General features: G+C 36.6%; 1 long non-coding RNA gene across 4 annotated transcripts in view; it reads right to left on the reverse strand.

Annotated features, from left to right (window-relative positions):
- The window catches only part of LOC106028761 (uncharacterized), a 263,015-nt gene that overhangs the window by 83,981 nt on the left and 151,834 nt on the right, over positions 1-27,200 (reverse strand). For all 4 annotated transcript variants that reach the window (XR_010044598.1, XR_010044599.1, XR_002792478.2 and 1 more), the window contains one exon: positions 18,219-18,336. This is a non-coding gene — a long non-coding RNA (uncharacterized LOC106028761). The remainder of the gene's footprint in view (positions 1-18,218; positions 18,337-27,200) is intronic.

Here is a 27,200-nt window from a genome sequence, read left to right on the forward strand (position 1 = left end):
AACTTTAGGTTGGGATTGAGGGAGATCTAGTGAGAAGTGGTATCTACAAAGCCTCCCACAAAGTTGTGAAAAAGCTTGGTTAGATGGGCGACGCCTTGATGAGAAGACAGCCAGATAAAGGGGAAATAAAGCCAGAACAAGTGGAAAAACGCTTTTGCAGAATTGAGAGGATTTGACCAACTGACTTACTAGAGTGATGGAGGACTGCACAGGGTGAGTCAAGGGTTTTCAACTTGCATGACGATGGAAATGTGGGTATAAGTGATAGAGACACTGAATAGAAGAAAAGGAACTGTACTTTGTAGGTTTTGTTGGGAATTGACTTGTGGGGTAAAACAAGAAAAAAATTCTAAATCCGAATTGTGTTATAGCTTCAGGGACAGGGTAAAAGGCAGTTAAAAATGTGGGTTTACAGCTCAAGTGAATTCTAGGATTAGAGTAAAAGATAGATTTTCAGCCATCCGGATAAGAATTAAAGAGAAAAATAGCACAAACCCTCAGAGAAGGGAGGAAAGCAAGAAAGGAAAAGTTAGAATCTTGTAAACAATAATTAATACAAAGATAAAAGAAGAAGAGTTTTAAAGATTGTGTAAAGAGAGAGGAAGAGAATGATAGAGCTGAATACATCTTGGAGGAAGAGAGTGCTTCAAGAAAGAAAAAGAAGTTAATACTGTTAAATGTCGCAGCTAACTTCATATAGTAAGATTAGCAAAAAAGCCACTGGCTTTGGGAAATGGTTTTTCTTCAGTGATGACCTTCGAGATCAAAGAGACCTTTGAGATCAGAACCAGAAAAGCAGATGTCGTACTCAATGGCTGTAACATATAAAAGGTAAAGAAGCAGAAGTGACAAGACTATCTCAATAAATTAGGTGAGGAAGAAAATAAATTGACAATGAAGGGAAATAAGAGAATTGGATAGTATAGAGTTTTTTTTAGAAAGGGGTAGCAGACATGTGTGTTTGGAACCAATCAGGATAAAGAAAAGAAAACAAATGGGAGAATCAAAGGTTGAAGCCAATTAACAGATAAAACCCTTCAAGAAGAAACAGGACCAGAACATAGTTAGAACTAACCTAGCAATTCAGAAGAAGTGGTTTCCTTCTGTAGGATAAAAAATGTCTGAAGATATGATATGAGAGCATTTGTACCTGATAGTGTTTCTCCAGGAAATAGGAATGGGGTTTAACTGCTAAATTTTGAGAAGAGAGAAATCTGGTATATTCCTTGAGGGAGGCAGGAATAGATTCAATGGAAAAGAAAAAAAGTAATTCGACTGAGATTGAGGCAGTACATTTATAATTCAACTAATCACTGGCACCATGTGCTTCTCTCTAGGAGATTACATGAGACCTAAATCAGAAAAGTTTGTCATAAACTGAATGTTTTTACTTGGAAGAGTAATGAGTTAAAAAAAACTGTGGGACATACAGGTGATGTTTATGGAAGTAAAGTAAAGCAAAGATAGCAGAGAAAGGGAAAAATAAAACTTACAAACTAGGTCAAAAGAGAGAATTCAAAATGATTTCAACAGTGAGGCTGTGGGGGTGAAGAGAGAAAAATACAGAAGAATAAGCAGTGGTCAAAGGGGAATTTTCTGAGTTAAAGACTTTAAAGGTCACACTTTTCTAAATACTGACCAATGCCAACATATAAGCCTGGAAACAACAGTGTTGCTGAAGTGGATAAGAAGGGGCGATCATAAAAGAAAGATGATGTAACTGCTCAGGTGCACTGTTCTTCCACCACTGTGACAAAACACAAATTATCAACTTAAAGAAGGAAAGGTTTATTATGGCTAATGGTTGCAAAGGTGGTGGTTGGCTGGCTAAATTGCCACAAGAATATCATGGCAATCAGAGCAAGTGGCAGAAGAGACAGGATATGTTCCCAAAGATACACTCTAGACCCACCGACCTCAACTAAGCCCCATGCCCTAAGGGTCTGTCATCTCCCAATAGAACCCAGTTATGAAATCCGTCAATGAATCAATAAATAGATAAAGTTAGAGTCCTTACCATCAAGTCACCTTCCAACAGCCTCACCTTGGAACATCACTGCACTTGTGACCAAGCCTTTAACACATGGCCTTTGGGGGACAGTTTGTATCCCACCCATAACTGAAAACATTTGATAGAGCATCACAATAAAGAGTGGGTGAGATACTGAGGGTTAATTATAGTCATTAGGTTCTGTCTCAGTTTTGAAGAGTGACCTTTGGGAAAATGTCAGTGAAAAAAGTGTGAATACGGGAAATAGTTTACCTTCTGTTACCTCTGTTAATAAAACTACAAAATAATTTTATCCAATTAAATACAATTTAATCCTGAGTAAGGAACAGCAATGCTATAGTTTGGATCTCAAATGTCTCCTCCATGCCCATGTTTTAAAGCTCAGTCACCAGCTTGGTGTAATTAGTATGTGATGGAAGCTAAGAATGGGACTTAGGGGGAGGTCATCTGCTCATGAGGGCTGTGCCTGTGACCAGAATGGGAGAAGCTTCTCCTTTCTCTGTCTGCCTTGTTCTGTCCTGGAGTTGAGCACTTTTCTGTTCCTCCACACACTCCCTTTTCATGAAGTGTTGACTCAGCACTGACCCAAAATGAATGAAGCCAATTGACCATGGACTGGACTTCTAAAGCTGTGAGCCAAAACAAACCTTTTGAAAAATAGATTTATTTACCTCAGGAATTTGTCACAGTAATGAAAAGCTGACTAACATAAGTAGTGTTTGGCTGAGAAGTTATTAGGAGCAGCCTGCCTGAGGTGGTGGAAGTTGTATAGATACTTCCAAAAGTCATATTTAAATTTCTAAAATAGATTCATCTGACACTTTCCTACATAGTTACTACAGGATAGGAAGATAGTGCAAACACCAAAACATCAGAAGTTTGTGAGACTAGAGCATTAGATGAATGAAGAGTAGAGTACAAAAGGATGAGAGTTGATGGTTTCTATATCTATGTCTTTTCAGCTAAAAATAAAAAGGAGTTGCGTATTCTCACATGGTCCATATCACAGTGCTTGTGCTTTAAAAAATAAGGCACGTACTGATTGAGACAGAGTGAAGGGATAAAGGGTGAACAAAGGAGTTGGGATGTATTATATTCAGGTAGCAAATCCATACAAGGAATGTAAACATCATGGCTGCAAAATGTACAAAACAACGAGGGAAGGAGATCAAGGGATGTGGGAGTCGGGGTGAGAAGGACAGGAAAAGGGATGAAAAGAGAATTAGGACGTGCCATGTACAGATACCACCTTCCTACAAGAAATGTAAACACTATGTACCACACACAGGTAAACTGGAATAAATATAAAAATGCAAAGTAAAACAACAAAAGTTAAAGTGTGCACTTACACACACATTGCTTGAGATTTCAGAGGTGTTCGCATATAAATGTTACAGCCCACTACACCTGACAAAAGGCCTAGCCTTTTAATTAAAGATTGCCAAAAATTCCTTTGAATGCTTTACTCTCTCTTGTTACATAATTTAAGAAGACAGTATTCATAATTATGAATATTAAAGAACTCAAATCATGGTTAGAAGAAGGCCGGACAGCAAGTTTTGTTTTTAAATGCTTGCAGTCCTAATATCACCTCTGTCATTTTGTCCTGTACTAGTGATCTTAAAGAATTCACTGCTGTTAACTCCAGATTCTACACGTGGAGAAATAGACACCACCCAAGGGGAGGAGGAAAATAATTACATTATACAAAGGAGTGCCTGGAGACACTAATAACACAGTGCTCGTGTGTTCTGCAAATTAGTTCACATATATTTTACAGACAAATGAAAGGTGAGGAAGGATACACAGGAATCTAATAAAATTGTGTACTGCAGGGAAGTCAGCTGGAGAGAATATTTATTCACTTATGTTTGTTTGATGCACGCAAAACATGCATTGGCTTCGTAAGTTAAGTAGAAAAGCTTATTCAATGTAAGAGCTATGATTATTACATTTTTATCATCAAAAATGTTATGTTATGGGCACCGGATTAATAGGATTCACAAGAATAGAGAATAGATAACACTACCAATATCATAGCACTTTCAGAGAAGGACACCAATCAAGAAATGACTTCACTGAATGATTCATAAAATTGTTTTGCAATTTCACAGCTCACAGATTGTTTTTCACCGGATACATCTAGGCTTTGAATGCTAGGTTTCACTTTCAAATGTCAAAGTAAACCTTCAGGAAATACACATAGCCCAGCTTGTTACCTTTGCTTATAAAAAAAAAATCAGTTGTCTTTTCAGTTAGCTCTGATGGATGAAAGGACATTAAATGATCTTTTTAGCCAGAACCAGTCATTTACACCCTCCTATGGGCTCTAACTTAGTAATATGAAACATACAGTTCTAGGTCACACGGCTTTTGTGACTCAGAATTTGCAAAGAATTTGATCAGGTGTCCTTTCCTAGTTTTGTTATTATTGAGCCTGGAGACACTAATAACACAAAGATCTACCCAAAAAAAAGCCTTATACAACGGTCTCAGTCTCCTTCCTTGCCACCTTACCCCATCTCTGCTGATATCCTTTTGGGTCTTGATCAAAGGAGTCTGGAATACATATCAAATGTCAGTGCTTACAACACAACCAGATTTGCTCTTGAGCTACTTATGTAGGCTTTACTTTTTTCATTCAAGTGCTTGATTATGACTTTGTTACTCTTCTTCAGTGAATAACCCACATACAACAGGAACAGAATATTTTCTACTGAAGTGTTCAGGGTTACTTTTTTTATATTATGCATTCAGTCTTTATAAGACTTTCTGCAGGAAATCTCCTTGAAGAGCTTGAAAAGCAGCTCTCCACCACACAGTCATCCATGTCTCAGGCCCTTCTCCACAGCCAGCTAATCACACTTTGATTCTGTATGTGCTACCTTAAAACACAGGAGCAACTTTATGCATACTAGACCCAACTAGAAAGTAAAGACTTTCTTCTGTCTAAGAGTCAACACCCAGAAGGCTTTTATTTCTAGGTCTCAGTAAGTCATTTTGGAAATCATTCATGTAAAATTAACTGATATTATATTAACAACTGGGAAAAATGAATGACTACCTTGTATAAATTTTATTACTGAAATTGCTCTGTTCATTTAAATGGCTCAAAAGAATATTGCCTAAAATTCAAAACTGGTTGAAAATAATAGTTCGGTAATTGTGTTTTTAAAAATGTATTAATAATATTTATGCATTGTAAATTTAGTTTTCATTTCTTATGGTTCATTTAAAGTGTTTTTTGATAAGATATTTGGTCTAAAGATCATTTGATTGCATACCTTTGCAATGTTTTAGCATTTTTATTTGCTCTTCAAATTTTATAGAATCATTTTAATTCATTGGCAGTATTTTCAGGAATTAAAAATGTTTATCTGGATAAGTTATCCAGAATAAACTGGTAAACATTATTTAAACTGTCTAGATCCTTGCTTACATACTATTAGTTTTTAAGTATCACAGAGTAATTTTAAATTTCAAAAATACATTGCAGAATTATTTTGTTCACATTCTACATGTATCTGGTTCTTTTCTGTAATTTAAAGGATTGTAACAAACCATTCTTTACAAAGCAAAGTAAAACCTCCATAAAGAACAAATAGGGCCAGGGACTTAGCTCAGTGGCAACTGCAAGGTCATGAGTTTGATCTCTGGTACACACACACACAAAAAGAGAAAACAAATCAATGTTTGATTTTGTTTTCTTTTTTCAAATATTTTGAACAGCAGTGTACAGTTTAGAATGTTGCTTAATGCTGAAATGAAAAAATATTTTAAGTAACTTCTAGATTGTTTTCTTAAATTAGCTTGCTGATATTCACAAATATTGTACTGCTCACCCTGATTTCAGCAATTATTTTCAATCAAAATACTGTTACAAAATCATTTGCCTTCTATTTCGTTATCACTTACATTTCAAGTCATATTCCAAACCTCAAAGTATTTCTCATATTCTTTCTGTAGTCTTGGCATTTTCTGCATAGAGACTTTTCATTGGTGTTTGGCCAAGGAGCTTGTATTAGTGATAATCTCATCAGAAAGCATAGTCTTAACCATCGCTAAAGCTGGAATGGTTATTGCCCTTCTGCCAACTCCAAGACTTTTAAAATATATTTTCTGGGAGTCTGCCAAAGAAATCCTTTCCTCCTGTCGGCTTTGTGTACAACAACCAATTTGCAAGACACACAGAGAGAAAGGGATTTTGTTATCAGAAGGGTGCATGAACCAAGAGGCAGAGGGCACACAGCCAAAGACTAGCTTCGCTCCGTTTGGTGCAAGGGTAAGACTAAGCTGCAAGAGTCCCATGCTTATGTTAGCAAAGCTCACTCAAACGCAGCATGCAGGGAAAAGGGAATTCCTGTCCCAGGCCTACCTCCATGGTTCCAGAAACCTCACTGTCCTCTAGGTAACCTGGCAACAATTTTGCGCTGCCTTCATCATCAATGCTACTATAGTAATTCTGAAAATGACAGTTACTGGTGTCTCTGTGCTTCGGGAATACCCGTGTTCCCAGAATCACAGTGCATGTTAGCACGGGTAGCTTCTTTCTCCTCAGTCTATTGTCAAGAAGCCAGAGAAGTTATCAGCCTTGGGAAGGAAATATCGACCCATCAGCCTTGTCACACAAGATTTCCCCTGGGGACCTGTTAATGAGACTTCTGAGATTATGTTGCTGAGGGCTGAAAAGTTAAAAAAAAAAAAAACAGAGCAGGCAGTGACATGGGTAAGACAGCTCACTTGTCAGCCAGGAAACTTTCCATTTCAACCCTGTATGACGTCCTCTTCTTTCTCCTTGCCAAATCCCTGATCGGTGTTTTCATTCCCTTCCCCCACTGATTTTCTAGGACCTGATACCAGCATGAGTGGTCCCATTCTGAAAGCAGACTCTGAGATAAGGATTCTTGTACCAGTGGTTGAAGGGGAGGGCCAGTGGTGGGGGGGGGGGTAAAGAAATGAGGCACAGAAAGGCAGGGAGGTAAGGAAGGATGTGCTATTAAGAGAGTGACAGAAGATGATTCCTATGGGCAAACTCCGGGAAATGGTGTTGAAACTGCGCCTCAGAAGACTTTTGCTCTGTGTCAGAGGAGTAGCTGAGGAATTTATACACCCAAGTTCTTCAGCCATTGCTTGAGGACTGTCCTTTGAGTTTGTGGAATTCTAATAATTCTGGTTTGACACACTTTTAGCAAAGAATCCTTAGGGATTTGTTCAAACTAGAGCAAAATCTGTATTATTGTTTTCTAAGAAAATTTTTAATGTACACCTGAGAGAATACAATTCTCTATGGGTAGAAACAGGGATGGTCTGGACCTCTAGACAGAGGCTGGAATTCATCTTCAAAATAGTCAAAAAAAATATCAATTAGTAGTGCTTCAAATCAACACAGATTACTGTCTTCACAGACAAGACAAACACAGCTCTTCTGAGTACTGCGTGACAATTTCTCATAATGAGGGATTTTTTAAAAAACATTCTCTTTACTGTTTTTAGCCTTTGTTTGATTAGATCATATCAACAGTGCTGGCTAAACAGAATGACTTGGTCAAAAGGAAAGGAGATGAGTTTCATGAGAATCTGTAAACTTGGCTAATGTCTTCATTTTTTATTTTATGAAAACATAACACAAGATTTCATAGCAAATTAGTAACAGTGGTCAATATGCCATGAATCTATCTTCAAAGTAGTTACTCAGAGTACAAATAAATTTTACAAAAAAAAACTAACAGAAAATAACACAAAAATTTCAACAAATGAAACAAATTGGTATATACAATAAAATACTTTTGAAATGAAATATGTAATTTGGGGAAGTATTTAAACACCTCCCTACTCCTTATTTATTTTTCTTCTTTATTTGATATATTGTGTTTTTCTCTTAAATCCATGGCTTTTAATACATTGATGGGGCAATGTGCTAGTAATCATTGGAAATTCCATTCAGAATGTTATCAATAAATTGTAATTTCCTTGAAAACAAAGCATCTTATTCCTGAGAGCTACCTTAGCTAAGTCCCTCTTCCCCCCTTGCTGGTAGAAACTCAGTTGTGTTCAGGTACTAAAACAGTAGATACCAAGGAGTGAGAGCCTCTTCTTATGAGAGGGATGGCCATGAACTCCGCAGTGATAATCCCAACTCCCCTGTTAATGGTAGATTGGAATAGATGTATGATATAGTTCTGCTTTGTGAGAACTGAGATGAAGCCTCCTAGGTACATCTCAGAGAACCGGTTTTTTATTTTTGATTTTGTTTTTCTTAAAAAGGAACTAAAGATAGAGACACTTTCTTTTTAGCCCATGGATATTGCAATTTGCATGCAAAGCCTGGTATGGTGCTATCATTTTAAGTTTGAGGAGGATGAATGTAGGACAACAGGAAAACTCTGAGAACAGAAAACTGAAAGACTGAACAAACCTGGGTCTCTGATGGCTTATTTGTGCCAGTAGCTTAACCATCCTTGAAACTGCTTTACTTATGAACTTCTCATTAAAAAAAATAATATATGAGATGATTTTCTGATTTTCAGTGTTACTTGTAGCTAAATGTATCCTAATTTATACAACTAGAGCTTTGTATAATTCACTAAATGATGTATTAATATTAATCTTAAAAAATTTAATAACAATAAAAATATAGCAATATTTTACAATCTTTTCTGTGTAGAAACAAATATACTAGGTACTTGCATAAATTATTTATTTCGGTTACTGCCAATGACTGGTTGAGATAGGAGTTACTACTCTCATTTGACACATCAAAAAACAAGATCTAGAAAAGACAAGAAACTTTCACAAAATTCTCACAGTGAGAGATAGAGCCCAGAATTTAAACCTAAATTACTCTGCTTGGACTCCAGTGTCTCCCAATAACCCTGTATCAACTACTTGATTAGTCTGCTTCATAATCACATTTTGATCAACTCAGGATTATCATTGCCTCTTAGATGAATGAGATATCCAAGAAGCTGTGTTATTTGTCAAGACACAAATAAGAAAGCATTAATTCAAATGTTTGAGTTCATAGAAATCCATTAAGAAATTTAACAATTTTTTTCTTGCTAGTCCCTCATTTGAAAGCAACACATATTTGATCAGGTTTTTCCCCCTCTGGGTGATTCAGATTATTTTGCACAGATAATCAAATTCATTACCAAATTAGGCACAGAAAAGTTATTTAACCATGAATAGTAATAATCAAAAAGTATAATGAATATTATTAATAACAAAAGTTAAAAACACATTCATTTAAGTAAAAATAATGACAATGACTAATATCCAGAATGGTAAAGTGTAAAAGATCCTCTCCAACAATAATTAAATATATATGTATATATATATACATATATATTTATGTATTCTCTAAATACATATATGTATATATTATATATTCTCTAAATATATATGTATATATATATATATATATATATATACATATATATTTAGAGAAAAATTCACACTCGAAATCCCTGCATATTGTCATATGGGCATCCAGCAAATGGAGTAATATTCATTTAAAAAATCTATTAGATCTTAAGAACTGCAAGAGTCTGTAGCATTTGAGACAGACCCTGATCTTTCGCTGTCCACCCCGCCACTCTGTTACTGCTGCCCATTCCCAGACCATGGCAAGGTGGACAATAATAGCTCCCTCCTCTCATAGTTCCCTTTCTAGAGCTATGACTCTCTGAGAGGGGTCGACGGTGCTTCTCAGCCCCATCTTCCTCATGTTGTAGAAGCTCTATTCTAGACCTCCAGATCTAGGCTCACTCAGTACCCACTCATGGTGGAAGCTGTACTGTAAGCAAGGAAAAAAAATAGAGAGGTTCTGTGAGTCTTGAAACAACTTCTAGGGCAGAAGCTCTATGCTAAGAGAGAGAAGCTGCTAAGAGCAGGGGATAAAAACCTCCCATGCCCCCAATTACCAGCTCATGGAACAGGAATATTCTTGTTCCTCAGGGAGTATGAAGGATACTCCAACCTCTGGTTCATTGGCAACGTGGTTCTGTACCAAAGGGGCAGCAGGTCATCAGGAAAGAGCTCCATGTCCCTGCCTGAGAGGACTGAGAGTATCTGAAAGAATGTGAAGAATGTTACTCTAGAGTCACAGTCAAAAACAATGGAGACTGAGGTGGAGAACAATAGACTAGATACTACATATCATTTTCATAGACACTACATAAAGCAAGCAACAGTTTAACACAGAAAATCATGGAAATGTAGTCTAGAATACTCCTAGTTCAGCGAGGAGAATAGACTTCAAAGAGTCTATTAAAATGACTATGAAAACTACAATCAACTCCCTAGGCTCAGGGGATAGGAAATCAGTATACTGAGTTATTATATCACCTAAAATATCCATTTTTGAACCTCAAATTATAAAACAGGAAACTGTGAGCCATACGCAGGAAAGAAATAAGCAATAGAAACTTCCTGGCAGGGGTCCAGATGATCAGCTCAGTAGAAAATGTCTTCCAAGCAGTCATTAAATAATTTCAAAGACCAAAGGAAACCATTTCTAAGGAGTTACTATTTTTTATTGAACACAATTTTTTATTTTGATTACTAACTTAAAATTTTTTTAATTTACAGATAAAAATAAAGATAATAATAAAACAGAGTTTCAAACCAGGTTAGTAGGAAAGCTACAATAATTAATGCATTGTGTATTGTTATCTTCATAGTATTCAGAGTACATGATATAAGTATGATATCTTGTCCAAACAATATTAGCACAAAACTTTCTTTTCAATGAACTAAGAGAAACTAGCTGTATGACTATCTTAACTATCTTGTGTATAAATATAATTATTTTTCTTTTTCTCTTTCTTCTTTCCCCTTTCCCCCGTTATGGTTTTGTCTTTTTCTTTTGAACAGTTTCTCACCAATTCGCGGTATCTGTTATACATTTTGGATCTTATTTACTTATCCCGTTTCTCACACCAGTGAGACAATATGATGTTTACACATATGGATCTGACTTTTTTCATTTACAAATATGATCTCAAGTCGCACCCAATCAGCCATGAAAGTCTCAAGCTTATTTTTGTTATGACTGAGTAGCAATCCATTATATTAAAAACCCACATCTTTTTATCCATTCCTTGGTTGATGGGCATTTGGGTTGTTTCCAAGATTCAAGTATTTAAAATTGTGCTGCTATCAGCATGGGTGCACATATGTCACTGTGGTAAGATGTTCTTAATTCTTCTGGGATGATAACCAGAAGAGAAATAGCTGGGTCAAATGGGGCCTCTAGTCCTAGTTTTCTAAGGGATTTCCACACTGATTTCCACAGTGGTTGTACCAGTCTGCATTCCCACCAACAGTGAAGGTTTCTTTTTCCCCCACAGCCCCTTCAGCATTTGTTATTGGTTGATTTTTTGATGATAGACATTCTTTCTGGGGTGAGATGGACTCAGTGTTGCTTTAATTTGCATCTCTTGAATTACCAACAATGCATGTACTTATTTACCATCTGTATTTCTTCATCTGAGAAGTAAGTATTCATCTCAGGTGCCCAGTTTTGGATTGGGTGCTTGAATTTGGCAGATCTGCTTTTTTCAATTCTTTGTTATGTTCTAGATATAAGTTGTTTGTCTGTGGACAATTTGCCATAATCTTTTTCCCACTCTGTGGATTGTCTTTTTATTCTCTTGGTGATTTCTTTTATTATCCAAAATCTTTTTAATAGAGTGAGATCCCGTTTGTTGCATCTTTGTAATATTTCACTTACAATCTGGGTTTTACTCACTAAGTCTCTGCCTACACTTATGTCTTCAAGATTTCTATCTATTTTCTCTTCTAGTAAATTTAGTGTTTCTATTTTAATATTTAAATGTTTGTTCTATTTTGATTTTAGTGCATGGTGATAGACATGAGTCTAGTTTTAGTCTTGAGCATGCAGAAAGCCAGTTTTTCCAAAACTATTTATCAAAGAGACTGTCTTTCTTACAGTGAACATGTTTGGCTCCTTTGTCAAACATAAGATAGCTGAGTGTGCTTGGGATTGCCTCTGCATCTTCTGTTCTACTCCACTGATTCTCAAGTCTTTTTGCTTATATCATGCTGATTTTAATCACAGTAGCTTTGTAATATAATTTCAGCTCTGGGATTGTGATGCCTCTGACTCTAAGGAATTAAAAGAAGATATGATGCAATATTTCATCAAATAGCGATAAAAGAGATTATGAAAGACATTTAAATTAAAATTGTGAAGTAAAAAAAGACTGACAAAATGAAAAATTCTCTAGAGGGGATCAGCATAAATCTGAGCCAACTAAATAACAAACTCAGTGAGTTTACAGACGGTTAAGGAGAGGTTATATAACAGGAAAAGAATATATAACAGAGAAAAAGAATGAAAAATGAAGCACATTAACATACACAAAATGATTAAAAAGAATAAGAGAGAAAGGGACAAAAAATACAGAAATAATGACTCAAAACTAATAGAAAGACTTCTCAAATTGATGAAAAACATTGTTACACAGCTCCCAGATGCTCTATTAATTCCAAGTAGGATAAACACATATTCTATCCTGACACATCATAGTAAGATGTAAAGACAATCTTGAAAGCAGTGAGAAAAAAATAACTCATTGTGGAGAAGAGAATCTCAACAATAGATATCACCTATTGTCGCTTTATGAATGGAAGAAGCAATGGCCAGAAAGGCAAGAGAATGATATATTCGAAAAGCCAAAGCTAAAAAAGACCCTCTAAATTAACACTTATATTGAGGAAAACTATCTTCCACGAGGAACACAAAATAAGACATTCTCAATAAAAACCAAAACAAAACCTACTAAAAAAAGGAGAGCTTTGTTGCTAGCTAGGAAGTCTGCAGGATAAAAATCAAATGATTCCAAGTAATAAGACAAATCCACACCTGGGATTGTTCGTTTTAAGTACTAACTTGCTGGAGTAAGACATTCTCAAATAGTTTTTAAGTTTTCTGTCCATCTGTGAAGGTGCCTCCATAAGAGATTAGTTTGAATTAGCAGCCTGAGAAAATATCACTGTCATGAATGCTGGAGAGCATCACCCAGTCGGCCAAGGGTCTGAATGGTAGAAGAGCAGCAAATTCACTCGTCTTGAAATGGTACATTCATCTCCTCTTGCCTTTGACATCAGTACTTCTGGGTTTGGGGCGCATAGCCTTGAACTCGAATAACACCCCCAATGCTGGAGTAACATCAGACCTACACCGGTGGTTCCTATGATTCTCAGGCCATCAAGCCTACACTGGAAAAATACCTGCAGCCTTTCCGGGTCTCTACCTTGCAGCAGGTTATGAGCACCTCAGTCAGGTGGGCCAAACCCTTATGACAGATCTCTTTCTATTGGGTTCTCGCTCTAATGAATCCTGACTAACATGAAAGGAATAGAAAGTCTGGCAAAGACAACTAGATAAATTTCAAAAGATAATACAATGACACATTTATTCTACTTTCTAATCTTAACTGATATAAAAGTGAACTGTATAAAACAAGGTTATATGGTTGTAATTGGGGCCCAATAGCATCTAGAAATATAACATATTTGACAAAAGCAACACAAAAAGGTGTGAGAAGAAACAAAGCAAAGAAATTACATTTGAATCCCAGAAATAAAGCAAGAAATCCAGAAAAGGAAAATAAGATGACTAATATAACAAGGTCTATAAATACATACTTGCTCTTCTTAATTCACTCAGCTTCATTAATATTTAAATATTAAATTATGTAAGGTAATAAGAATTCACTGTTGAACTTTTAATGCATGTTGGTATACTATGTATAATGATAACAGTACAAGAGTGGAGGGGGAACAACGGTAACCACTTTTGATCACCTGGTATTCTATTTTTGCATCATGTACTATGCCCATCCTTCTGTTCTAACTGACTGTTTTGCTTAGTCACATTTGGTTTTATTCTCCTCAAAAAAAACTAATAAGAACTGTGGAAGTAATAAAACCCAGAAAGTGTAATTGTTATTGTAAAAAAGAGAGGAAAGGAAGGTGGGCTAAGGGATATAACCACAGGTATGTTTGGAGTGTGTAGGATGGAAAACCATATTACTGAGCTTTTGTTGGATCATTGAATGGAACTGTCTCCAATATCACTGTATGAATGTCCACTTTATATGCTTTAATTTTATAATTTGGACAACTGTTTCTAAGAAGGCAATATGTAACCTATTAACTAGTGATTTCTTACTGTATATTTTTTTCTTGAAATTCTGTATTACTTGTACCCTTTTACTGCTTTGTTTTTTTATGTAGTTTCTTTTTTCTCTTTAGATAAAAAAAAAAGAGTGGAGGGGGAAAGGAACGGAGCTTTATAGTAGTAAAATTTCTATATTTCACTGAAATTGTGTTAGTATAAATCTAAGGCAGATTTTGAGAATGTAACCTGGGCTTAAGATGTCAAACCACTGTAAGAAAAAATAAGCAGAAATCCGGTAACAAATTCAGTAAAATGACTTGGGCTGGAGTTTGAATTGGGATATTGTATAAAGTTCCTGTGTAACTTGAGTAAGTCATTCAAACAAGTCAGTCCTCTATTTCCTTAAAAGTATAATAGGAAATTCAATTAGCTTTCCACCATTTTCCTTGCTTTCCAAAAACCAGCTGAAATTCATCCAGCGTCGTTTTCTTTTCAAGCTATTTGCTGCCTAGGCTATCATAGATTGTGACTGTAAACCACTGTATTTTAATACAGACTCACCAGATTACTATTTTGTGTTTCATTTCTAATCAACCCTTCTTTTTAAAATGGTTTTTTCTTATATATTTGAACATTCTCTTTTCTTTTATAGGAAGTACTGGTGAATTTGTATAGTTTTTCTCTCTGGTTTTATTTGGAGTTTCATCAGTAAACAGCCGAACTCTGAAATTTTCATGGACTTCTTCAACAGGTGTTGGCACTTTGGTTATTTTAACGGTGGCTTATGGGCTGTGCATTGAATGACACATCTATTTTAATTGTCAGAAATAGCTGTATGCCAGGGAAGATTTTATAGGCATGGGATCTCAGCTCAACCTCACAAAGTTATATTTGGTGATTCTCTCAGGGATATAGTTTTTCAGGTCAAAAAATGGCATTCATGCCTTTTATCTCACTATATTTTAATTTCCTGACATACAGTGAGAAAAATGGAAGAGAATTTAGCATGGTGAATACTTTTTGCCAGCACAAATGTAAGAAAAAGAAGATTAAGATGCTGGTCTATTGATGTTAGAGGCCTTGTTATGTAGCATAATGGAGGCTGGGCTGGCTTAGCCATTTAGGGAAAATATTGGAGTCTGGGAGAATCTGATCAGGTACTGTGCTCAAAATGAATGCAGTGGCACTTTGCTTCACAAACTTAACTCATTCCACAATTCTTTTTTTTTTTTTTTTTTTTGTCTTTTTCCTTTTTATCGGTACCAGGGATCGAAGTCACGACTGCCTGCTTGCAAGGCAGGTGCTTATGCCGCTGAGCTAAATCCCCAGCCCCGTCATTCCACAATTCTTAAAAAGACAGCCACATTTGTGTTCATGTGGGAAAGATGGCCGTGTTCCTGTTCCTTGCCTGTGATGCAAGTCTGTGAACAAAAACAAAATTTTTCCAAGTGTTTCTGTTTGTGAACCAAACTGTTCACCAGTAGAAGTGTTCATGAAGTGAGGTATTACATACTGTATTCTCAAAGAAATACACCTGACCTGTTATTCAAAGATTTTCTAGTATCTTGACTTTACTTAGCTATATGTTCATTGATTTAAAAGTCAGAAAGACTGAGTATCTTTTTCATCAATGACATAATGTGTGTAAGTTTATTATCTGAATGAATTATTGTGAAAAAATCAACATATTGCTCATATCTCGGTATATTCCCAGTAGAATAAACATAGTCTTGTTGCTAAATATTTGAAACTCTGGATGAGTTTTTAATAGTCTCAATGCCTAGCCCAAACTCTTTTCCTTGGTATTTATAAGTAAAAAAGCATTTATTATGTGTCAAATGTGAGCAGAAATCTCAGGATCACTGATCCAATGATCTTGGACTTGATCTTTCATTCATATATATATATATATATATATATATATATATATATAAAACTTCCTAAAGAGATCAATGCTGCTGTACATTTTGGAGAATTTCCATCAAAAAATGAATGAATGAGAATTCTTTACTCCTTGTCTCTCTACTTAGATGAGTCTATTCACGCATTTAAGTCTTTCTGCCCTCTTTTCATTCTCCTCCCTTAAAGCTCATTTCTATTTTATTAAAATTATATAGTTCACCAACAACTTTGAAGTTAGGATTCTTCTGTAAGTAGTGTCATTTGTACATTAGGTCTCATTTGAAATTGAGAACAAGTGTTTCTCTCCATTGTAACATTCCTAAACTTCAAAACTTCTGAGCAGTAATCAAGTGGTTTTATGAGGTGGCTGGGAGAGGGACAGAAAGAGAAGGATTTCAGTGTCAGGTTTTTCCCATACATTCAGTGTCCTATGTGTCATTCTGGAGCAGGAAGAAATGACCAGGCATGCTCTGTTTCAACAAGGTTATACTACCAATTGTAAAGTTGACTTGGATTGTGCACAACCACTTCATAAAGACCGGAAAGATGACCATTACTGTGTGGGCTGAAGCAGGAATTAACCATTTCTGTGTGGGTAGAAGGAGGACTTGACTTTTTGTGTGGGTAGAAGGAAATTCAATTTGTGTCAGAAAAGCACAAAACACTCTGATGCTAACCTAGTACAAATTAATGTGAGACTCAGGTTAGAACTTCCTCCCCTTTGAAAACTGTCTTGAGGCTTTTAAGAACCACAGAAAGTCTAGGTGTCCACCGCTAGCTCATTCAGGGCACTCCCAAGAATGGTGAGACCACTCAGGAAGATGCGTTCCTCCGAGAACCTGCTTGGCACTGACAGACTTCCTACGAAGTTGAAAATAAGCAAACAGATTTGTGAATTCAGGCCCATCCCGTGATCACTTGTTTCTGTTTACCTCCCGTGTACTGCACTGGCATCTCTCTTCTGTAACTTAATTCTGATTTTCTCAGATTTAAAATAAAAGTACACACTCAAAGCCGATCCACTCTCTGTTGTTATAAAATCGGTCAGTGATGATACAACATAACAGAACCGAAACCTGAAACTGTGGACAGACTCTCTTTTCTGGAGTTGAGCTAGCCTATTCTGCATGAGAGTGTGTCGTCCACACAGTACTCAGTAACTGACAGAATCTGTTTCCTTCATATACTCTCCTTTCATCTCCAGGGGAGGGAACAGAAGCATGAACATTGCTCAAAGAATGCTGTTCTCCTAGGGTGGTGAAGAAGATGCCTGTGACACTGATTAGCATCAGAAAATGTCTAGGAAATTAGTAAAATGTACTTCGAGGAATATCTGTGAGGTGTGAGAAAACCTGCATACGGGGCAGCAAAATAAGGAGGGACGTGGCTGGCTGTGAGCGCACCATGCAGTAGGGTGGAGGTCTGGATAGAACCAGAGCAGAGAAGAGGAAGCCCAGCAGCACAAGGCTCTCTGGCTCTCTCTCTCTCTCTCTCTCTCTGCTTCCTGACAGCATTGAGGTGAGATGCTCTGCTCCACTGCACGCTCTCAAGCACGATGCTCTGCCTCTCTATGGCCAGAAAGAATGGACCCAAGTTACCATACACTGAAACCTCTGAAACTGTGAGGCAAAATAAACCTTTAAATTGTGATTTTCTGATATTTTGTCACAATGGCAGAAAGCTAATACAAGTTTCCCAGAAGCACCCCATTTTTGCCACCTATACCTCCCCTCCCACAACCCTACCTCCCCTCACCTGTTTTATGATCTTTATGGTACTTACTTCCTTATGAAGTGATCCAAAGTCTAGGTCTAGAAAAGGCAGGAACTGAATCATTCTTATTCACTGGAACATCCCCAGTACTTGGGAAATTGCTAGATACACTAGTCACTTAAAATACTGAATTTAATTTAATGAATGAATAAATGAGAGTCATTTATTGGGTTGGGACATTAAATAGGTTTCAGAATTACAGAATCTATGATTGCTAGATGAATTCCTTTACATCCCACCCCCTAAATTTTGCACAAATACACTTAGGAGGTAGAAGTATATAAATGAAATCATAATTCTCAGTAGGGGACCAGAACAACAAAGTAAAGTGGATGACTTCAACATGTCAAATACAAAGATTCATTTCTTGGAAATCTAACTTACCTGAGTAGGCAAGTACCCGAATCCTGAAGTATACTGCTAAATTCACTGTCAGCCTACATAGCTGGCGTAGTGGTGTAAGGCTGGACAAATGAGACTCTCTGTGCTTCAGTTTCTTTCCCTACAAAATGAAAATAATCAGATCACTTCTCTAATTAGTTTGTTACAAGAATTAAATGAGTTATTTAAGCAATATGCTTAGGTAAAAACATAACTAGTGTGTCATACCACTATGTGTTTTCTACAAACTACTACTAATATTGTCATTTCTTACACCCATAATTTATGAGAATTAGAATTTTTTGTGCTAATTTCAGTAATCTGATGAAGTATATTGGCCATTTCCCTTAACAATGCTTTTTAAAATATAATAGAAGCTACACAAGATGACAAATTATATTGAAATATATCAAGATATTTTTAATTTATGACATAGCAATACATCTTCTTCATGAACACATTCAATAACAAGATATCCTGACATTATTCAACCATAATTTTAAAGTAGAGACAGAAAGCTAACACAATTTTCCCATATAAATGCTATCTCAAGTGCTCGGCAGCAACAATGAAAATATCTGTGGGCAGAGGAGGAGCTGGGCAGATCTGGGGTGCCCTCACTGGCCTCTCTGCGTGTCTGGAGGACTCTGGATTTCTGCGCCCAGACTGCTGGAGTTCCCTCAGGCTTCCAGGTGCAGTGAAGGAGAGAGGTGGGTTTGAGGCTTCCACATCAGCCTCCCCATTCCCGGCTTCATTTGGAGACCTGCTGAGCTCCCGATAGGTGGGCTGGCCCACACTACCAGCCTAGCCCAGCCTGTTTAGCTGCCGAGCCTGGTCATAGGTCTGCAGAGGAGGAGCTGGGCAGATCTGGGGTGCCCTCACTGGCCTCTCTGCGTGTCTGGAGGACTCTGGATTTCTGCGCCCAGACTGCTGGAGTTCCCTCAGGCTTCCAGGTGCAGTGAAGGAGAGAGGTGGGTTTGAGGCTTCCACATCAGCCTCCCCATTCCCGGCTTCATTTGGAGACCTGCTGAGCTGCCCATAGGTGGGCTGGCCCACACTACCAGCCTAGCCCAGCCTGTTTAGCTGCCGCGCCTGGCCATAGGTCTGCAGAGGAGGAGCTGGGCAGATCTGGGGTGCCCTCACTGGCCTCTCTGCGTGTCTGGAGGACTCTGGATATCTCTGCAACCAGGGAGGGTCCACAGGTTCCTGAAGCACTGCGGCCTGTGGTGAGTACCCTAACCCGGCTGCGATTGAAGAACTGTGGAGCTTCCAAGGGGCAGGTGGGCGCACAGTGTCCCTGAGGCCCAGCTTGTCTGGAACTGCGGAGTTCTGAGCAGGCAGAGGAGGGCCACTGGTTCTGTAGGCCTAATGGCTTGGAGTAGCGCGGCGCCAGAGTCTCAGTAGCTCCAAACATAGAAGGGGATTTTCAACAGATCCTGAGGAAGCTTTCAAATAACACTTGAAACACAGAAATATAGGAAAATGACAAAACGAAAGACCAAATTACAACCTCAAACCTCCAGCCCATCTCAAGAAACCCTAGGAGCGATGTATATAGAAGAAAATATATCCCATCCACCTCATATATTGGACACAATAGCCACTGAAATTGACAAGCAACTCCAGGAAGCTTTAAAGAAATTCAAACTCGAAATAATCTCCCAGATAAAAGAAGAAATGATAAAAGAAATGAAAGAGACTCTAAATATATCTAAAGAAAACACAGATAAAAAATTGGAGGAACTAAACAAAAAGATAGAATCCCTAGACGAGCAATATAAGAAACAAACAGAATACATAATGCAGATGCACAGAGATATACAGGAAATAAAAAACTCCACTGAAAGTTGTAAAAACCGCCTTAATGAAAGTGAAGATAGAATTTCAGACCTTGAAGACAGGTTTGCAGCTAGTGAACAGGAAAGGAAAGATCTTTTGAAAATAACAAGGAACCAGGAAACAACAATTCAACAACTGCAAGACGATGCAAAGAAGAATAACATAAGAATGATAGGGATTAATGAAAGAGAGGGAGACAACATGAAGGATGTCAGGAGGATATTTAGAGAAGTAATAGCTGAAAATTTCCCAAGCATGAGATCAGAAACTGACATCAGGATCAGTGAAGCATATAGAACTCCAAACAGTCATAACCAAAATAAAACTACACCCAGACATATAATAATCACCATCCCAGAAATCCAACACAAGAATAGATTATTAAAAGCTGTCAGAGAGAAAAGACAAATCACTTATAAAGGAAAACCTATCAGAATCACAGCAGACTTCTCAGCACAAACGATAAAGTCAAGAAGAGCATGGAGTGAAGTATTCCAGATCCTAAAGCAAAATGATTTCCAACCAAGACTGATATATCCTGCAAAACTATCATTCAAAATAGATGGTGCAATATGATACTTCCATGACAAAGAACAGCTGAAGAACTTCATGAACACCAAACCAACCCTGCAAAAAATATTGAAAGACAGTTTAGATACACAAAGGAAAAAACCACAAAGCAAAGCAAATAATTAAACAGAACCGAAAGATAAAGATGCAACAGCAGAGAGATAACATTCCTACAATTAACCAGCATTTAACAGTAATAACCATTAATGTAAACGGTCTCAATGCACCAATCAAAAGAAACAGACTAGCAGAATGGATCAAGAAACAAAATCCAACCATATGCTGTTTACAGGAAACCCATCTAACCCAGAAAGATACTCACAGACTGAAAGTCAAAGGATGGAAAACAATTCTTCATGCAGCAGGAATCCAAAAAAAGGCAGGAGTAGCCATTCTGTTTGCAGACAACGTGAACTTTAAACCAACAATGACCATAAAGGACAAAGAAGGTCACTACATACTCGTAAGGGGAAAACTCCAAGAGGAAGAGATAACTATCTTAAATATATACGCACCAAACTCCAGAGCACCCAGTTATATAAAACAATTATTAACAGAAATGAAAACTCAAATTATCAGTAACACAATTGTAACAGGAGACCTTAATACACCACTGACACCAAGGGACAGATCAACGAGACAGAAAATGAGCAAAGAAATAACAGAACTGAATCACACCTGTGAACAAATGGGTTTGATAGACGTATACAGAATGTTCCACCCAACAACATCAGAATACACATTCTTCTCAGCAGTACATGGATCATTTTCTAAAATAGACCATATATTAGCTCACAGAACATATTTAAGCAAATGCAAAAGAGTTGAAATCATCCCTTGCATATTATCGGATCATAGCGCTCTGAAATTAGAAATTAATGACAAAGGATACTGCAAAAATTCCGCAAACACATGGAAACTAAATAACACACTCTTGAGTAATCAGTGGGTCACAGAAGAAATTAAAGAAGAAATTAAACAATACCTAAAAGAAAATGAAAATGCAGATACAACTTACCGGAATCTGTGGGATGCAATGAAAGCCGTTCTGAGAGGAAAATTTATTGCACTGAGTTCCCACATCAGGAAAACAGAACGAATACAAATAAATAACTTGATGCTACACCTCAAACAGCTAGAAAAAGAAGAGCAAGTAAAGCCCAAAGCCAAAAGAAGAGAGGAAATTATAAAAATCAGAGCAGAAATCAATGCAATAGAGACTAAGAAAACAATCCAAAGAATCAACGAAACAAAGAGTTGGTTCTTTGAAAGAATAAATAAAATCGATAAGCCCCTAACCAACCTTATTAAAAAAAGGAAAGAAAAAGCTCAAATTCATGCAATAAGAAATGAAAAAGGAGAAATCACTACAGACCCAATAGAAATACAGAGGATCATCAACACCTATTTCGAAAACCTCTACTCTCAAAAGTTTGATAACACAGAAGAAATAGACAGATTCTTAGAAGCACATGAAGTACCAAAGCTAGATCAAGAGGATATAAAACTGTTGAATAACCCAATCTCTGCTAATGAAATTGAGAATGTAATTGGGTCCTTGCCCACCAAGAAGAGCCCAGGCCCAGATGGATTCACTGCAGAATTCTACAAGAAATATAAAGAAGACCTAATGCCGACACTCCTCAAACTATTCAATGAAATTGAAAGGGAAGCAATCCTTCCTAAGTCATTCCTGGAAGCAAATATTACTCTAGTACCAAAACCTGAGAAAGACCCAACTATAAAAGAGAACTGTAGACCGATCTCCCTAATGAACACAGATGCAAAAATCCTCAATAAAATATTGGCAAATAGGATCCAGCAAATCATCAAGAAGATTATACACCATGACCAAGTGGGATTCATCCCAGGAATGCAAGGATGGTTCAACATACGCAAATCAATAAATGTAATCCACCATATCAATAAAGCCAAAAATAAGAATCACATGATCATCTCTATAGATGCAGAAAAAGCCTTCGATAAGGTCCAACACTTATTCATGATAAGAACTTTACAGAAAATTGGAATAAATGGTCTTTACCTCAATATAATAAAGGCCATTTATGACAAACCAACAGCCAGCATCATACTAAATGGCCAAAAATTGAAAGCCTTTACTTTAAAATCGGGTACAAGACAAGGATGTCCTTTATCACCGCTCCTATTTAATATAGTACTGGAAGTACTAGCCAGAGCAATTAGGCAAGAAAGAGAAATAAAAGGGGTAAAGATAGGAAAAGAAGAAGTTAAATTATCATTGTTTGCAGATGACATGATACTCTACATAGAAGACCCCCTAAACTCCATTGAAATACTCTTAGATACAATAAATAAATTCAGTAATGTGGCTGGATACAAAATCAATACTCAGAAATCAATAGCATTCCTATACACGAACAACAATATTACAGAGAGGGAAATAAGAGAAACTGGACTATTCACATTAGCAAGCAAAAAAATGAAATATTTAGGAATTACTCTTACAAAAGAAGTGGAAGACTTATACAGTGAAAATTATAATACACTGAAAAAGGAAATTGAAGATTATCTCAGAAAATGAAAGACATCCCTTGCTCATGGATAGGAAGAACAAACATTGTGAAAATGGCCAGTCTCCCAAAACTGTTATACAGATTCAATGCAATCCCAATAGAAATACCATCAACATACCTTATAGATCTAGAGAAATCACTCCTAAATTTCATCTGGAACCAGAAGAGACCTAGAATCGCAAAGGCAATTCTAAGCAGCAAAGACAAAGCAGGAGGCATCACAATCCCTGACTTGAAGTTATACTACAAAGCAACAGTAGTAAAATCAACATGGTATTGGAATCAAAACAGAGCTGAAGATCAGTGGAATAGATTAGAAGATACAACCACAACTACGAACACACTCAACCACCTTATTTTTGATAAAGGAGCCAAGCAGGTTCACTGGAAGAACGACAGTCTCTTTAATAAATGGTGCTGGAAAAACTGGCTCTCCATTTGCCGAAAACTAAAGCTAGACCCATGTCTATAACCATGTACTAAATTAAAATCTAAATGGGTCAAAGATCTGAATATTAAAACAGAAACACTAAATCTATTGGAAGACAAAATAGGTAGAAACCTTGGAGACATAGGAGTAGGTAAAGAATTCATGAACAGGACTCAAACCGCACGGGAAATACTTCCCAGAATCAATAACTGGGACCACTTCTTATTAAAAAGTTTCTGCATGTCAAAAGAAATCTCCAGCATAGTGAAAAGAAAACCCACAAACTGGGAAAAGATTTTAGTGAACTCTCTCTCAGACAAGGGCCTCTTGTCTAAAACATATAAAGAATTAAAGAAACTCAGACCTCCGAAATTCAAAGATCCAATCCAAAAATGGGCATCTGAGATGAATATGCAATTCTCAGATGAAGAAATGCAAATGGCAAATAAATACATGAAAAAATGCTCATCATCATTGGTCATTAGAGAAATGCAAATTAAAACCACACTGAGATACCATCTCACTCCTGAAAGAATGGCCAGGATCAAGAAAACCGACAACAAATGCTGGAGAGGCTGTGGGGAAAAAGGAACTCTCCTGCACTGCTGGTGGGAGTGTAGACTGGTACAGCCTTTGTGGAGATCTGTCTGGAGATTTCTCAAAAAGTTGGGACTGGAAATCCCATTTATTCCAGCTATTCCACTTCTAGGCATATTCCCAGAAGAACTGAAAGCATCATACCACAGTGATATATGTGCACCTATGTTTATAGCAGCACAATTTGTAATCGCCAGATCTTGGAAACAACCCAAGTGCCCATCAACTGAGGAATGGATAAAAAAGTTGTGGTATTTCTATACAATGGAGTATTATTCAGCTATAAAGAAGGATCACATTGAGATATTTATCAATAAATGGGCGCAGCTTGAGACCATACTCATTAGTGAAATAAATCAATCTCGCATGTGTGAATACCGAATAGTTTCCCTAATGTAAATAATGATTCAAATATATAAAAATATGTGGTAATCATGATTCCCCATTAGGTGGCCTTGAAGCCTTATAAAGTTTTCACTCATTAATTAGAAAGGCTTTATTCTGGGCTTCTTGATATGAAAATATTTGAAGCTAGAGTATATGAAGTTTTACCCAAATATTTCAAGGAAAAAGACACTATGGTAACTACTATTAAGTCAGGTTATAAGGTGGTGAAGTACTAGGTTATTGAAACAGTCATGCTGTGACCTCTATTGTTATATTGTTATGTCCTGTTTTATCTCAATCTCCCCCTTATTGTTTCAAAAAAAATTATTTAGTCATTTCTTATGTTTGTCTTAATTAAAGAAAAAATTCAAAAAAATTAGGATATATAAATAGTAACTCTTTTCGATTTCCTATTAACTTGTTTTGAAGTCCTGTAGTACTCCCACAATCTTGTTTTGACTGATTAGACTGTGTTCCATTCTATATGATAGTATCAAGTTTGAAGACATAGGCAACTACTTTGAAGACAATAAGATTCACTAAGATACCCATTCTGGTTTGACTATCGTCTTCTTTGGAAGTCCTGTAATGTTTACAATGCCTAAGTTTTATTGGTCTTGTTCTCTACTGTTTTGTCCAACTTTATAATATCTAATAAGATAGACAATTCTTTTTAAGGAAACAAGGGACAACGTTGATAACCATTGTTGATAAACTTGTACTCTGTTCTACACCATGTGCTATGTCTATCCTTGGTATTGACTGACAGCTTTGTTTTGCCATATTTGACTGTATTCTTCCCCCCCACCAAAGAAAGTAATAAGCACTAAGGAGTAATAAAATCCAAGATGTGTAAATTTTGTTGTAAAAAAGAGAGGGAAAAAAAAAGAAAAGAAAAAGAGCTCTAACAGATATAACAGCAAGTGTGTTTGGAGGTGTTAAATAGCTGACTTTATCAATGTTTTTGGAACATTGAACACAGCTGTTTGCAGTCTCCCTGTTTGAATGTCCACCTTGTGTTCTTTGATACTGTGATTTGAGGAATTATTTTCAAGAAAATAGTGTGTAATCTACTAGCAGGTAATTTCTTACTGTTATGTTTTTTTGTTTTGTTTTGTTTTGGTTTTGTTTTGGTTTGTAGTTCTGTATTGCGTGTACCCTTACGCCGCTTTGGTTTGTTTTGTGTTTTTCTCTTTTTCCTCTTAAATAAAAAAAAAAAAAAAAGAAAGAAAATATCTGTGGTCCCTACTATTGATTCTGTGGTGGTGTCATTTTATAGATAATTCAAGAGAAACCAAAATTTCAGTTAAAGGTTAGAGCAAGTGAAGATAAATTTTCCCCCTACTGAAGTTCACAGAGACTCTATTGTATCCACAGTTCATATAATCCAAATTAAAATCCCTGATTCCCGCTGCAAGTCCTGTTTACAGCTGCTTTCACAGCTCTCCCAAGGTGGTTTGGCAAACTACATGCATTTTTAGAAACAGAAACAATTTGACTCCAAAACTTGTATTCAAGAGAATTGCCTCTGCATCATCATATGTTTATTACTACACTATCCAAAAAGGTAGAAGATCAAAAATATCAATCCAAATTCTTAAAAATAACTCCACTAATCTGTACCTTATGAAATGTAAGTTGTTACTTGTTCTTATACTAATGAGAAAAAGCTAAGGTTGAAAATCATCCCTATGTCCTGATATCAAAGACACAAGCCTAAAGCAGATATAGTAATACATTATAGTATTTTGTAATTAATTGCATAGATTTACTAGCTAATAACGGTTATGGGGTAGCTAGTTACAGGAAATTTCTGCTTTCTACACATTTCAGTAAACAATTTTTTACTCTTAATAAGCTTGTATGTTTTTCTACAAAGAAAAATGACAATAACTGTTTTTGGAAAAACAAACCCAGATGTCCCAGGTTTCCTGGCATCCAGAAGTTTATATTTTAGTAAATGTGTAGAAGACTGAATACTTCTATTATTACTTGCATGTCTGTGGGTAGTTTTAGATAAGGCTTGGGGCTTTTTCAAGAATTCCTTCATAAGAATGACACCCATAGTTCCAAAGCTACAGCCTGTTGGTTTTGCTTTACTCAGACATGTACTGATATTTAATCTCAAATCTTTGAAGCATTTTAGATCTAGTTTAGTAAAAGTCTAACAATATTTTCTGTTACCGGGTCCCTGTATCTAGCCATTCTCCACTGTTCTTTTGTGCAAACCAATTATTTTTAAAAATGTCCAGTTTCCCTGTCTTATGTTCTTCTACCTGAAGCACTCCCTTCCCAAGTTAAATTCCTGCCTGTGGTGAGGCCTCATTAGGCTCAAAAGTCCTTTACACTTTCCCTATATCAGATGATCAGAGAAAAAAAAGGCAGACTTCAGTTTTCAGAAGCTCTCCAGACACAATGACCGTACACATTTATCAACATCAACTTCAGTGCCAAATAGTGCCATTGATTTGTTCTGGGAATAGATGTTTCTTTAAAAATTAATACTTGCCAGCTCTTCTTCCTTTCATTTTCAATTAATCACTTCTTAATTCACAGAAATCTGGTTTCTCTGTCTCTGTAAAACTTCTCTTTAGACCCCAACAAGTT

This window comes from Cavia porcellus, unplaced genomic scaffold (genome assembly GCF_034190915.1).
Source record: "Cavia porcellus strain 051 isolate PalLab524CR breed Dunkin Hartley unplaced genomic scaffold, mCavPor4.1 scaffold_29, whole genome shotgun sequence".
In the NCBI taxonomy this organism is placed as follows: Eukaryota; Metazoa; Chordata; class Mammalia; order Rodentia; family Caviidae; genus Cavia; species Cavia porcellus.